Consider the following 16673-nt stretch of genomic DNA (forward strand, 5'->3'; position numbering starts at 1 on the left):
TGGTAAAGCACCTAATAGGGGAAGTGATTTTCAATTAAATTCAAGGTTATTTTGAATTTAAAAAATCCCTAAAAACACAACAGTACATATGTAAATATCCTTTTAAAATGACTGCAATGAAAAAATTAAAATACAATTAATCAATTAATATCTTGAAGACAATTTAAAAGCAAGCAATTCACATAAATAGAATTAATATCTACCTAAAAATAAACATATTCCTAGTAGTTAGATATCTGTAGTGTAGAACTGTGTTCACATTAATCTGAACAATGTTGAGAAATCTGGCCACATTATAAACTGAAGTCTCATCTGCGCTTGATCTTAGAATTTGTAAAGATTCCAAATCCTCCTAGCTCCCAATGAACAACAGTCATTAGTCAAATCCATGTATTTTGGGGATGCCAGCATACGCAGTACAGAACAAATAAAAAGTGTACCTCAGTTTAAGGCTCTTTTTTGCAAGCTGAACATAGGTCATCATCAGAGTGACCTTTAGCCAATTTTAGGCAGAATTTTGGTTGGCAAGAATTCATAACTAAATTTTACATACAGCTGCTTAGATCTATGGCAGGAGATGTCATCTAAGAATGCCTCAACAAACGTTAGACTTGTGATCTAAACATCTGTCTGTAACGATCCCATTCTTAAATTTCTGCACCTCATTTTCCCCTATAAAAATAATAGAATATTTTTTGAGAGTAGATTTTGTAGTCCCTCTTGCCTCGGCCTGCCTGTCCTATAGAATTGTCTTAGGCTAGATAGTGTCTTTTTTACATATGTTAACTACTGGATAGTGAGAAGATTTTTGTGCTGTATGAATTTCTTTCAGCACAAACCTATAAGGACAAGGTTCCTCTGTGAGCTGCATCCTCTGCCAATATAAAAGAAGTCTCAGTTTGACAATGTATGCAATAGGGCAGTGTCCAAAACCAATATGCTCAGCAGGAGAGGAGCACTTTGGGGCAAGCTCACAAGGGACCTGAGGAATTTATTTTCAGTCATGGCTAGCTTGGTCCTATAGACTTCCATGGCTGGAGAAATAGTGCGGATGTTGGTTCTGTTATATATTCCAAAAATAGCGGATAACCGATATTGAAGTTATAAACCACTCGCATCAATCTAGGATAAACACTTCATGTTTTGAAAAATCTTACACCAGAAATTGTCAGTGACCCACTACAGCCTTTCATTCTCAGCCTTTAGGCTAACTGTAGAGGATTGGTAAGGGTTGAGAGACATGCCCTTTATTTTGGCTGCATTCAGGTCCAGTCCATGTTGCTTCCAGAAATCCATTAAATGTTTAATTATGGCCTGTAGCCTATTGGGGTTTTAGAAAACAGAAGTGTATCAGCTGCATAAAGCAACGCTGGGATTTTCAAAGATCCACGTTTTGGAGCATCACTACCTGGAATATCCAGGTGGGCGACCGCATCCTTAATAAACAGACAGAAAAAGATTGGGGCTAGGTTACACCCCTAACTTTGTGACTGTTATTTCATCTGTCAATTATCCCATACTGCCACTTCTCCCCTGAGAAAAATTGTTATTATGAAGGGACTTGTTTACTATGAGAGAAATTCAGGCTTCCATTGGTTCAATTGTTCAAGAAAAAGCCCCAGGCCCTGATGGCATCCCTTGCGACCTCTTCCTATATAAAAGGGTTAAATGATCATGCTATATCCTTTTACTTCTTAACCCCTTCGGTGCAACGCCCTTTCCCCCTCCTGTGCCGGGCGTTTTCCACGCGGGTGGGTTTCATGACGAGATAGTCTCGTCATGGGCACAGCGCGACCGTGCTCCATGACGAGACTATCTCGTTATGGGCACAGAAGAGGTTAATGCCATAGAAGGGGGGGCCCCGATCCCAGGGTCCTGGAATGGTGCAGAGGTGATTTCCCTTTTTAAGAAAGGCGATAGGGACCAACTTTGTAACTACAGGCAAGTCAGTCTAATTAACTATAAGTGTTTTTGCCCGTCCTTTTTTTACAAGATAAGCAATAACAATATTTTAATACCCTACCAAGCTGGCTTTACACAGCAGATGGGGACATTAACTCAGGTGTTTCGTGTTTTTCTTTAATTTTGGAAAACGATGACCATTGGCCAGGGAAGCTTATACATTGCGTTTATTGATCTAAAGACAGCTATCGATCTTGTCCGGAGAAACAAGATGTCACATGTATTGAAATATATGGGATTGCCAAGTGTAATCCTAGCCCTGGTCATCTGCCTACACGAGGCCAACTATGCAAGAGTTGAGTGGGGCTCCCAAGGTCAGCTCACTGACCCAATTTATGTTAGTAGGGGAGTACGCCAAGGCTGCGTGTTGGCACCAACTCTTCCCTCCCTCTACATGAATAGTGTCATTCAGTTTTTACCACAGCATCCGGGCGATGCACCCATATGGGGTGGGGTGGGGGGGAGGGGGGTGCCCCTCCTATTTGCAGATGACACCTTGTTGGTGTCGAAAACCCTGGGGGCACCAGCTGCTTTTAAATAAATTCAAAGATTTCTGTGAGAGGTGAGGCCTACATAAACACGTCCAAAACTAAATTCATGATACTAAAGCAGCAACATTCTTTTAGGGGTAGACCTACCCTTGATGGTGCCCTTCTTGAGAGTGCTAGTACTTTTGATTATCTTGGCATAAAGCTATCTGAAAGCAAATCCTGAAAACAGCATGTGACCAAGATGATTTTGAGACACAAGCAGATAGTTGTGGCCTTTGGGAAGGAACATTGAACATCAACTAGTAAACCAGTAGCTGCCGTTATGCAGCTCCATGATTCAAATGCAGTGAGCTCTGCTCTTTATGGGGCTGAATTGTGGGAATTTGACAGAATGGACAACCTCTGCAGATCGGAACATTAATTTTTGAGGAGTTTGGTGTCCCTGCCCCAGAGTACCCCATTCCACCCACTAAAGGTGGACATGGGCAGGCAATCCATTGCTGACAAAGCTAAGCTCTGCCCATTGTTATTTTGCATGAGGATTAGGTCCACTCCAGAACTGTTCCTGTATGCTCATGGTCTCACAGAAGTCAGCGGTCTGGATAAATCTAACAAAATAAGTTGGTTGAACAATGTGAGGAGACTATTATACAACACTGGGTTATAGGAAATGTGGGAAAATACTGACCTCTCATCACTTCCCTCAAATACAAAGAAAACTCACTGTATTGGGTAGCAGATGCTGCACTTAGAAACATGTTAAAAACTGAATTTATGGATTACAAACTGGTTAGTTCTCTTGAGAATTACCTAGATATAATACAAGTTCCAAACAATAGGAAACTGTACATCCAGTTTAGGTTTGGTATACTCTCCCTGAATGTATTCACAAGCAGATAGCATTGTAACCTATCAACATCTTGGATTTGTTTTGGCTGCAAAGCATCCATTGAATCTGTTGCCCATGTAATGGTTGCTTGTCTGGCACATGCACTTCCAAGGGAAACTTGGCTAAATCCTATATGTAAGCAGTTGGGAACTGGCAACCATGTAGAAGCCCTGAGAGAAACATTGTCTTGCTTAGATGTCACCATTTTTACAAAAGACAACTGCCTGAAAACTAATACGTACTACAAACCATCTGCAGAAAACCTCCTTTCCTTTCACAGCTTTCCTCCCAGACCATTGTGGGGAACCTGACTTACAGCCAATTTCTACGCATACGACAAAACTGAAGTTACACAGAACATTACAAAAACCAAGCACTTGATCTAACCAACAAGTTAAGAGAAAGAGACTATCCAACAAAGATCATCCAAAAGTGTCAAAAGAGGGCGAGAGATCAAAACCGATACACACTTTTAAAAACAACAGAAAAAAACAAGAAAAATATATTCTAACATATGTCACAACATACAACACTATTATCACAGCTATAATGGTTCAGGAACAAATTACAATAGACTATTAGAAATTTACATACATAAAAACACAATTAAATCAGAAGACAATAGACAATAAAAAAATTAACAAAAAATCTTGAAAAGGTACCCAACACAAAAAAACTGCTGTTACTGCAAAAACATATTTTTTTACTAAAAAAAAGCAGTTTCCTGCACAACGACATGGAAAAAACCATTAAGAGAGTGTTTGTTACACACTTCCATATTAGTGCCAATCTCTTCCATGGTGAACCATTTACATTACAGTAGACAGATCAAATGATCACCCTCTCTCCGGCTTTAACATCCCTAACCAGAGCGCAGCATAAAACCATACCAGACTAGCAATGTACACGCTAAAACTCACTGCCATTAAGAGCGTAATGACCCTCCAACATGTTTTTGAATCACAACTTTGTCTGCTTTTACTAACATCGATCGACATATTGCAAACAAATGCACCTTCAAAACTTGATTGTACTAATGAGTATTATTTTTACGTTTCGACTGCCCAGAATGCTGTGTGGTTCCAATTTAATATGTATCGTTGCAAATATCTGTTTTTTACATTCAGCATAAAAAACTTTCTATGATCGTATTCTTTTATTACAAACTTTTCTCTTTTCTTAGGATTGCTTTTAGTTTTATTATCTACGTGAAATCTACCCATTACATACCAGTGCTGTATTAGGTCTAATTGTCTCGATTAGGGGCAGCGCTATAGTATTTAACCCCGACTTCCTCCTTCACCCTTCAGGACGAGGAAGTCTGCAGCAGTACCTGCAGAGACAATCGGCAGCAAGGTAAAAAGATCAATTCTGTGTGCTCGCTTTTCAAAACATCACGTCTAACCTGCATGCCCTCCTTAGCCTAGATACCATTTCTCTTAAGAAACTATTTTTTGGCAGGATCATCCATTTCCTTCTTGTCTCCCACGGAGGATTCCTAGCCTCTATCTGAAGGTAAACGTGAACCTTTTTATCAAGTTGTTATTCAATATGTTGATGCTGTCTTGTAAAAAATGTGTTAATGAGTCAATACAGTCACTAAGACAAGGGCGTACACTATGAGGCGCACACACACACACATATACATATATATATACATATATATATATATATATATATATATATATATATACACACACACACACACACTTTACTCCCACCACTAGCAGCTAAACACCCTGGTAGGAAACTGGGTCGGTATATACTATACCAAAAAGAGGTATAGTGTGTACAGAGTCCAGGGAGTCCCCAAAGGTATGGCAGAGGTATGGGTAGATAGATTTACTCTCAATGTAGTGATAGCAGGGCTGAGCAGTTAGGCTTATCAAAGGGTAGTGTTAAGTATTTGCTGTACACACATAGGCAAAAAATGGTGTCACACACTTAAAGACTGAATCCAGGCCAACTGTTTGTATAAAAAGTTTTTACTTTGTTCTTTTTATTACTAGAACCAAGAATCACTTAGTGCTGGTAAGGTATACAGTTTTTCACCGATTATACTTTTCAGGAATGCAGTATGATTTGTGTAAATGCAATAAACACTTTATAGTTTTAAGACAGCTTTCTGTACATTTCAATCAAATACAGTGTTAGACTTTGCAATGATGGGGATATGCAATTCAAAGTTATGATACAGTTCAATGTATTCCTATGGAGGAAAACAAGGTTAGAGTCTATAGGTAAGTACTTGGTTTTGTAGTTCAGTCTCGAGCTGGGAGCACTTACACTGGGCAGGGGTCAGGTAGGGAAAGAGAGTGCACCTTCAGCGGCACAGGGGCGCCCGGGTGCAGAGGTCAAAGGAAAGGTTGACCCCAATGTAGTGCTATGGAGATGGGGGGGGGGGGGGTACTCTGAAACGTCACAGGTAGGTACCTGCGATTTCTGGGTCAAGGCCTAGGGATCAAAGGTAGGTAAAAAGGGGGCCACAACTAGGCACCAAAAGCACACCACCAGCAGGGTGCAAAGTTGGCGTCAGATTCCCAATGCAAACCAATGGAGGATATCGGTCGGGAAGAAACGCTGCAGGCTTGGAACAGGAGGCTGGACTAGGGCGACCAACGGCTGGGCAGGTAAGTTGGATAGCTGGGTGACACCTGGGCACCGTCGGCTGAGCTCCCCAAAGTCAGGGGTGGAGGATGCAGGGATGCCTTTTGGTGTCGGGTTTCCTTAGCTGGGTCCAGGCAGGGGGGACCCCATGAAAAGAGGATGCAGGCATTGAGGGGGGAGTCTTGGAGAGGTCAGCCACCAGTGCAGACTAGGTCAGAATCACTGGGGAGACGTCTTATGGTAAGTGGTTCACTTGAACTTGGGCCGTGGGCATTGGGTACAGTGTCACAGATCTGCCTGGATCCAGAGACTGGGGTTGGTGGTCTTTGCTGGACAAATTCAGTGTCCATGGGAGACAGGAGTCTTTGTCGAAGACAGCACAGGTCCTCTGAGGTTCTTGAGGTTCCTGGCTGTGGATTACGGAGGTTTCTGGAAGCAGGGTTGCTGGAGGAAGAGACAGGTCATTAGGGGTAGGGCCAAGTCAATTGTCGTCTTCTCCACTGGTGCACGGCTCTTCAGTCCTTCTTCTTCTTAGTTTGTTGTATCGGAAGAGGCAAGATTGAGGAGTACCCTTCAATACTAGATTTAGGGACGTTCCAGGGGTGTGCAGGTCTGGATCAATGGTTCCCTTCCCTGGGGTGCCTACACCCTCCAGTGGGAGTGGGGCATAGGCCTCTTCCTGATTGGGTGAGTCCCCTCATCTTCAAGATGGAGGGGACTGAGATGTGTGCTTCACTTCGCCTCCCCGACTTGAGGGATGGAGTTGGGAAAGGTTGGCACAACTCCCTTCCTGGCTAGGTTTTCCCACCAATTCTCCCACCCAAAGTGGGGGTCAGAATCGGTGGAGGCCAGTTGCTGGAAGCAGCAAAAGGCTGGGGGTATCTAACAAAGGCAGAAGGCCTTTGAAGCTTCCCCTTTGTGGACCCTGCCCATCCTGGGGCAGGAGGCATGAAACCACTGACCAGGATGGGCTTTGTTTCGGGACCTAGACAGCGGAGGCTCTCTACCCAGGAGTCCGGAGACCTGTCTAGTGGTGGCGGATGGCTAGCAGTCACTAAATTCAGAGGGCTTCTCTAAGGTACCTCTGGGTGCATTTTACATTGAATCCCACACAGGCATCAGTGGAGGTCTAAGGTGCTGAGAAGTTTGGTACCAAAATACCCAGTTTTCAGTGGAGCCATTCGGAGGCTGCGGAGTTCGTAATGACAAACTCCCAGCCCCTATACCCAAAATGGCCTCACTGCACTTACAATGTCTGTGTATATGGCACAGACACTGTAGGGGCATATTGCCCATTCAGCTATGCCGTTACCAGTGGTATGGTGCAACCTGCCTTTAGGGTTATAAGGCCTGCTAAAAGGGTGACTTCTCCACACCACAGGCAGTGTTAGTGGGCATGGATGGGTGCCATGTTGACTCTTCAGTTTTGTCTGCACCAAAACACACAGCTTGCAATGGCGGTGTGTGGGTGTTCAGGTTAGAGGTCTCTGAGGGTGCGATAATACAGGCTGCAGCCCTCAGAAGCCCTCTCTGGTCACAAGGCCCTTGGTACCAGGGGTACCTTTTACAAGGGACTTACATGTGGCCCAGAAGTGTGCCAATTGAGGAGACAAAAGTACAGTTTTGGGCAAGAACACAGGCTCCTGGAAACTGACCCAGGGCACACTCAGTCAAGCTGGCATCAGCTATCTGGCAAAAAGTTAGGGGGTAACCATGCAAAAGGGAACACTTTCCTACACCCCCCCTTTCCGTTCCTTGGTATAACCTATTCCTGTTCTTGGTTATAATTACATTGTTGTATAAACAATACAACTATAAAATAAGTTTTCTGTATCGCCACCATTTTCTGGCACACATAATGAGATCAATATACAAAAGAACCTCGGAGCACTGCCTGAAGATATATTCTTTTTTCAAATACTGCTTGACAGCATAGCTTAAGAGCACAGCCCCTGGCTTTATGTTGTGTACAGCTCAGTTACACATTTCGTCAAGGGCTCGCGAAACTCGCAGCAATGTACATATACTGAATGTACCTACTACATTTGTTCATAACATCTACTGGGTACACACTAACAGTAATTATGTACTCTGTATAGATGTAGAGACTCACACACCCAATAGGGCCCAGCTGGTGCTAGCTTATACAACAAGCCATTCACTTAGTTTCCCTTGGTATGAACAGCACGTTTGCTCTTTTAGTATTAAATGGCATCACCCCCCACACTATTCCTTTCTAAATTAAAATCAGTAGTATCAATGAGGGCTATTTCAGGGAATGCTATACACTGTATAAATAATATTATTGATGATGATCCCTATATTGTTTTGTCTTCAGTCATAGGCAAAAGTCTGCACGGATGACACTGTCAACAACGAGCAAATGAGCTCACTGACAAAGAGTAGTAAGTGATTCAACTTATCCTTACTAAACACAGTGTTTTAATACTGAGACCACTCTCTTACACACCGGTCCGGAGGAAGGCCAACTGACCCAAATGGGAATCTTTTTTGCCTAATCATGTTGACCTCACATTAGGTGCAGTGGACCACCAATAACTAATCCACTTGAGCACTGCCATATCTTTTAACCATATCCCTTTTATGACCAATACACTCTTCCACAGAAAGGGAGATATTTTTAATAATTTTCATGATTGCCACTTTCCAAACAGTCATCCCCTGGGTGAAGGATGGTACATCACTTGGAGAACCGAACCCTCAAGTGATAAGACCCAGAGATGATACGATCCCCCTGATCACATGAGCGGAGAAAAAATATACTACATACTGCGCAACTGTGGTTGAGGGTCTCCCATCCAATTCTCTGGAGACTTTGGAATATTGACATAAGTGATTCATTCGCCTTTGATTACAAGATTGTTAACTGTGGAAGCCGAATGAATCTTTGCTTCCCTTTTCCCTCACTTTCTTGAGCATAAGGAGAAAAGCCCAGAAGTCTGGAGTGTGCCAATTTTAGTATATGTCAACTAATTGTATATTCTTGCATTTTCTCTTTTGAGTTTATCTATTCTTAGGATAGGTTCTTAACACATATATTTTTCTTTTTTTGTTCCATTGCCAAACTCCAGGGACACAAGGGGGGCAATAGGAGAAAAGCGCTAAGTCTGGAATATGTTCATTTTATTACGTCTTTAAACTATACATCTTTGCACTTTAACCTTTTTATGTTTAGGACATGTTCTTAAAGCTGTTAACCATGATAAAAACTTTTAACCATGATATACGCATTTATATTTTAATTGCCATGTGTTTTACTATTGTATGGACAACGAAGATCAGTGGTGGCTGGCACGGATCCGGGGTGGAGTGCAGGGGGGTAGTAAACTTGTTTTTCACTTACCTCCTTGCTGCCGAGTCTCTTCTCGTCGTCCCCCAGGCCGGAAGCAGGAAGCACCCAGGCCCCCTGAGCCAATAACAAAGCTGTGTTGCAGCGTTGAGATTAGTCTGAGCGCCGTGGTTCAGTGCTAAGCCAGGACCTAGAAGCCTGGGCATCTTCTCCACCCAGGCTGTAATGCAGCCTGCGTGGAGAACATGCAAAGTGCGCATGACGGTTTGGCCGGTTTGGATGTCTGTTATCCCCCCTGAGCACGCCCCCAAGACTCCGGGACACAAAATAAAATGATAAACCACGGTTTATTATCATTTTATTTTTATTTTCCTTACGCTGCTGGAAGGGGGGGCGACCACTAATGAAGATGTGAACACTTTTATGTCATGTAAGTTATTAGGAAGTGTTATCAAAATCGAAAGAATGTTCTCAGGGACTCCCATAAGGGTTAGCACGCTCCATAATTTGTAGCAAGGAACCAAGTCAAAAGTGGACTTCAGGTCAACAAACGCACTGTAAAGATGACTCTTATCTAACAGAGTTGTCTATATATAGTACAGAACCTAAAACACTGATCTACTGTGCTTGCCTTATTCCTGAAGCCAGATTTTAGGTTGGATAGTATTTTGTTTTCTTCTATCCATGTAAGTATTTTTCTTAATAGATGGCAACAGAAAATGTTTTGGGGGCAGTTAGTTGGAACTAATTAACTTATATATTGTTAGGGACTTCGCAGGCAACTTTTCTTTATAGATTGGCACGATTTCGAAACTACACCAAGACTGTGGTATTTCAGTACCTTCTAAATTACTCCTGATTAGTTTGTTTATGCAAGGACCCCAAATATATTGTTCAGAGTCAAACAAATTGGCTGGAATCTTGTCTGTTCCTGGTGCCTTGCCACAAACAGGGTTATGAATAGCTTCATAGGATTTGTCAGGCAAGATCACTGGTGGTTAAGTGGCTTCACAGAGGTATGTATCACTGAATCTGATTTAATTTGGGTTGCATTTTTACTATCAGTATATAGACGCTGAAGGTGGGCTGTCAAACCTTATGGCTGGTTATGAGAATCTACCTTGGGAATTATCTGACTACTACTGTTTGCAAAAATTTTCTGGTATCCCCACTTTTAACCACAACTAATAAAACATTTCATAGCTCCTTATCTTGAATAAGCGGGAAGTGATGACAATAATTGTGAAACATAGAGCTGGATTTGTAGGTAATGAGTAATACAAATCCAATCCACCGTTAAAATGAAACACCATACATGCCACCCACTGAAAAAGTGATTGAAGTGATGAGTTTTAAAAATTGTATAGCATAGATTACTGTAAACAAACACTAGGTAAAGTTGGTTCTATAATACAAAAGTTCCACTAGCGGTAGATCCGCAGTACGGTATCTTACTTGTAGATAAATCCAGCAGCAAAACAATGGTTGAGATGTCCATCTCAATATGTCAAGAACAAGTATCAATTGAAAAGGGGAGGAAGCAAAACAATATTATTATATGGTCCAATTAAGTTACCCTGCCTCTAGTCCAAGGACATACACAATGTGACTTACATGAATTCTTTTTTGTTCTGAGAGCCAAAATAATGTCAGATGCTGGTGTTAAGCCCAAATATACCAGCGCTGGTGTTTAGGGTAACTCCATAGCCATACGGTCTCCGCCTAAAACAGTCCCTTGGACACATTGACCATTACTCCGACAAACAATCTTTTTGGGTAAGGTACTTTTTTTGTTTTCTACTAAGGAAATATAATTCAATTGTTACATAAGGAAGAGAAATAACAAAGCGAGAAGGGAAGCAAGATGGAGGCTGCCTGAGGCTGTTGTAGCGGACCTGCCGCCTAACACCGTGAAATGGACATCAACTGATGAGGGGGGGGGGGGGGGGGTAAGGATTACAAGTTTTTACGTACCGGCAGGAGTTCAATGCTCCTTGATGCTGGAATCTCAAGTGCCATCACAGCCTACTAATCAGGGCTTGGAGGCTCCCTGGAAGAGCTGCTGCTGGAGTGCAGTGCCGTACTTGAACGGCTAACGAGGCTGGTTTTCGCCTACATGGGCTGTCAGTGCTGCCGTGTGATAGTGACCGCACTGATGGGCCCCATAACCATCAGCGCCACATGGGGGAAGCCAGCTGCACCCTCAAAGGCAACTGTAGACTCGACAGGCAGCAAGGGAAGACAAGGTCCAAGACGGACGCCTCTCTCAATGAGGCCAGCGCTGGAGAATGACACCGCAGCAGAGAAAGGAAGAGGCGGGGTTTCCTCAGGACAACGCCTCCCCGGTGCTACAGTGTTGGAGATGCTACACGCTCCTGGTGGAAAACAGGCTGTAGCAGAGGCAGAAGCAGAGGCACCAGGTTCTGCTGAAGGACTGGTGCAAAGGGACAGATTAGTGTCTACTGAAGATGCCATGCAGCACAACAACATAGTGGAAGAGATACATTTGGGGGCTGAGAGTGTAAGTACCTTAAAAGAAGGAGAGGTATTGAATTAAAGTAATGCTAAAATATTGTGTCAGCAGAAGGGTCCAGGACATATTATATTACCTTTAAATAAGGACAACATGAATGGGGGACCACAGCAGGAAGGGAGAGGAGCGCTAAGGGGACATTCATCTGGTAAAGGCCCCCAATTTTTGAAGCGGCTCAGCAAGAGGGTGCTATATGTCAGTCCCAAGCCCAGGATCAATGCACTTAACATACAAATCTTGAGGCTGATATAGACCCTAGTGATTGTTTCTTCTCTTTCTCTGACAGTCCAGAGTGGTCGGCTGACTGCTCAGGATCCTCTATAGCCTCAAGTGAAAATGACAGTGACCCAGATGCAGCTGGGGACTCTCTCTTCACGACAGCATGTACGGCCGGGGGTAAGAGAATCACAAATATCCAATGGAAACTAGAGGACCATGAAAATCGGCAGCGGCGTAATAACCTGAGGGTCCTGGGAATCCCAGAAGGGAATGAGGGAACGGACATCAGAAGCTATATGCTAGATCTCTTCCTGCAAGCATTTCTGGAGCTCTCGGACTGGAACTGGCAGCAAGAGGTCCAGCGAGTACACAGGACACCTTTTACCTTGAAATATCCGATCAGGGAGGAGGCCAAGCCAAGGGCCATCTTTGTTTTTTTGGGGAATTTTCTTTTAAAGCAAGTGGTATTCGAAAAAGCTAGATCTGAGGCCATGGGGAATGTTGGGGATGTCTCATTTTTTGTTAGACTGGATTAATGCCACACCACCATCGAGAGAAGGTGGCGACTCCGCCAGCTAATTAAAACCTTCCAGGATAAGGGTGCCAATGCCTTCCTGAACAATCCGGCATCCCTAAAAGTGGTCTGGCATGGCGTAACAAGTTTTTGTTTTACAGCAGAGATAAAAGCCAATACGTTTTTGATAGGGCTGAAGCCAGAGCATCACAACAGCCTAGAATAAAACCAGTTTAAGGGAAGTTAGGAGAGGTTTAGGATGGGATCTCGGTATTTCTATCTCCAGTCAGCATGGGGGCTACTTCCTGTTTTTCTTCTTTCTTTTGTTCCTAAAGTCTCTATTTTTTTCTATTCTTTCTCTTTTTTAGATTATTGAGATAATGCATGGGGCTGATCCCCCTTTCTAGGGTTATTAAAGCTTAATTTGCTTTATAATTCACGGTGTTGGCAATTCGCTCTTCATCTCCCAACAGACCGATGTGGGGTCTGAATTCTTCCCGAAGAGAGGGGGGGGGGGGTGGGATGAGAGGGGCAGGGGAGAGGGGGAGGTAAGGGGGAGGGAGCACAAGGGTTTCTTGTGGGTAGGGGGAGAAGCCGGGGGAAAAAGTGGAGGAAAAATCTCAGAGAGGAAACTAAGAACGTATCGAAACAGGGTTGTAAACTAACAAGGAAAATGACAGAAACTGGAACAAACTGTCCTCACCACGGCTGGGTGAAAAGGCTCGGAGTTACAACCAAGACGGATTACTCTTCAAGACCAGATGGGTAAGATTACCATTTGCTCTGTTTACATAGGGGGTTTAGTGGATAGGAACAAGAGGTCTAGGGTCATGGAGATGATAAAATCTATCGCCATGGATATTGTCTGTCTCCAAGAGATGCACATACCATGGGATAAAAGGGAACCAATCACGGCAAAGGGGTACTCTCTACTAGCATGTTCTTCTCAAAGCTCAAATATCAGAGGGGTGGCCATCTTAGCCAAGAATAAAATAGGATTGGCTAAACGGAGATTGGTTAATACCGGTGGAAGATGGGCCCTGGTAAAACTAGAGCAGGGAATAAACGATAAGTACGGTCTACGGTTCAAATCAGGATGCGTCAAAAGTTATTAGAAGATTTGGAACTCGAGCTCGCGTCCTGGCCCACCCCCCTCATTATGTGGGGGATTTTAATATTCACTTAAGAGTGGGGAGCTATCAAGGACGGAAGCCCAGAGTATACAGAGCTTTGTCATCACTTATGAGAAGTCATGGATTAACGGATGTATGGGACTCTAAGTTTCCTTTGGACCCCGGGTACACTTATTTTTTATGTCCCTATAAGAAATATGTCCATTTGGATACTTTTTTCTGTATTAAATCAGATTTTGGATGGGGCAGGGATAGAAATACTACTGAAAATAATGTTGGATCATAATCCCATGATTGTCGAGATAAAGGTCCCACAAATGCAGTTACAGCAGCACCAATGGACATTTGATCAGAAGCTGCTGGTAGGCCAGGACTTTGTTGGGCATTTCAAAAAGTGGATAACAGATTTTTTTAATATGAATAGATTTAGTGCTTCATGCAATATGGTGTGGGATGCGTTTAAGGCAGGGCTGAGGGGGGAGATGGTTAACTTTGTCTCGCACAAAAGACAGCAATAGGAGTTGAAGAGCAAGCTGCTGCGAGCCAAGCTCCGGGACTCAGAAAGAGAACATCTAGCTAAAATATTGCGGGGGGTGGCTACTACGTAGCTAGATATCACAGTGACTAAAGTGGATAGGTGCAAATTATTCCCAGAAAGCAGCAGAGTATCAGACCCACAGGGCTGAGAGGTATGAGTTTGGGGAAACAGTAGGGAGACTTCTTGCTCTAAAGACGAGACAAAAAGTGGAGAATAGTCCGATATCTTCAATAACAAGCGGGGGGATTACATATACAGATCCCGCAGATGTAGTTACCATGTTTCACAAATTTTATCAAGATTTCTACACCGAGGGAGAACAAGGCCCCCCAGAAAGTTTGCAGGGGAGGTCTCAATATGAAGAGGGTAGGAGGCTGGGTAGGGATGAGAGTAAAAAAGTGGAATCTGAATTGGTATTGGAGGAAGAGCAAATAGCAATTCAGCAGCTGGCCTCGGAAAAGGCTGAGGGCCTGGATAAGATTCCGTTGGAATTTTATAACATTTTTCAAGCAAAACTGGCTCCCTTATTGCTTGATCTATTTTTGGGGGTGCAATACTCTGGATGTCCGACGGACTCTTGGAGGGGCACTCATATTATTATCTTCCCAAAGAAAGATAAACCACCCAACATGCCTATCTCATACAGACCCATCTCTTTAATAAATGCGGATGCAAAAATCCATTAAAAAATCTTAGCAATTCGCCTTTGGGGGGGTCATAGCCAGTCTTGTTTCGCCTTGGCAGCATGGCTTTATACCCGGCAGAGACACAACAGATCATATAAGGTGTGCCGTGGCTATGTTTGATAAGGTAACTAACGGGAATCAGGCTATGATCCTTCTGGACTCTGAAAAGGTGTTTGATAGGGTGGCATGTGAATACTTATGGGGAGTTCTGGCTGCTAAGGGATTTGGCCCAGGGGCCATCACAGCAAATCAAGCAATGTATAGGGCGCCATATGCAAAACTTCAGCTGATGGGCAAAGAATCCGATTCCATAAGAGTAGGAAGGGGAACAAGGCAGAGATGCCCCTGCTCCCTAATCCTATTTGCTTTATACATTGACCCCTTCATTCAACAGATTATAGAGAATCAAGTCATTATTCCGGATTTAACCCAGGGGTGCGAAACCAAAGTGTTAGCCTATGCAGATGACATCGCAGAAATAACATCAAACCCAGAAATGGCTCCGCAGTTGTGAGTGGCATAAATCATCAGGAGGGGAACATGGCGGCCGTTAGTTAGTGCTGGTCGCGAGCTCCGTTGCCTGGGCAGCAGAATGGACGGAAACTTTACCTTTATCTGTTGAATGCAGTGCGCGGCTGTCTTCAGAGGGCTCCCTGATTCTGTCTGACTCTGTCTGAGGGGGTATTGCCATCATCGCGCACCCCGCGTTTTTTTCCCCACTAGTTGTGTCCACTCGAGCTCCCCTCACTAAAACAGCGTCTCAGCCGCGGTACGGCGTGTGGGCGGTGGCAGCGAGTCGGCTCAGCCAGGGCCGGCGTGCTGCTGCCAGCATAGGATTTCGACTAGCAAACAACAGGGTTATACCCTATTGACCCTATATATACCTGGGTAAAGAACAATCATATATAAACAAAAGGTGATATAAAGGAATAAATATACAAATTATTTTTAGATAGAGCACATTTAGTTACTCTGTCTCTAGTTTATTAATCTAGAAGGATTTTATCAGCACATTTTTACATTCTACATAGAGTAGGGCATATAATCAGGAAGGAAACAACAATACAAATATACACATAAATTGTACCTACACAAAATCCTAACATACAAAAGAAAGAAAACCAACTTGTGCATACAAACTAACCCCTATATAATCACAAAATGTTTCTACTAGTGTCCTCCTAATAGTTCTGGACGGACCACTGGGAGATAGTCCAAAGAGTACGCAGCAGCTCTGTCAGTTAGTGTGGACCATTCTCAGTGTACTAACATATAATATCCAATCATTGCTTTATTTCAGTGACTCCTCCTTCAGAAAAAAGACTTATCTAAAAATAATTTAGAATAGGATTTCGAAGCAGTGGGGGTGGAGGCTGCTGCTTTACCCGTACATCGGAGTGCAGTTTAACCTGCATTGGAGGATCCACGCGCCCCAGAGCTGGAGAAAACCAGAGGGGGAGGAAAATCAACAAGCCCTTCATAGAACCCCTGATGACTTCAGTAAGAGGGGGGAAGGGTCAAAAATCAAATGTTCTAGGTAAAGGCAAGGCTTTGAATGAAGTACCTACCAGTGCAACTAACAGTTCCACTGATAGATATACTTTGAGAAGTAGGGACTTAAAGGCTCAAAACTCTGAATCACTACTACCCACCCAGAACGGGCAGGGAAAAGGAGGACCCTGTTGCCCTCAGTTAGCCCCCCTAGACAAAGCGACAAAGGATTCCTCGATAGGTAGTCAGTTATCGGGACCGCGGTTGGGAGCTAGGAGGAAGCGATCTAAGGGAAACCCC

The 16673-nt window shown here is 43.6% G+C and overlaps 1 protein-coding gene across 1 annotated transcript in view; it reads right to left on the reverse strand.

Annotated features, from left to right (window-relative positions):
* The window catches only part of MEIOSIN (meiosis initiator), a 2478810-nt gene that overhangs the window by 1619304 nt on the left and 842833 nt on the right, over nt 1-16673 (reverse strand). The window lies entirely within an intron of this gene.

This window comes from Triturus cristatus, chromosome 9, assembly GCF_964204655.1.
Source record: "Triturus cristatus chromosome 9, aTriCri1.1, whole genome shotgun sequence".
In the NCBI taxonomy this organism is placed as follows: Eukaryota; Metazoa; Chordata; class Amphibia; order Caudata; family Salamandridae; genus Triturus; species Triturus cristatus.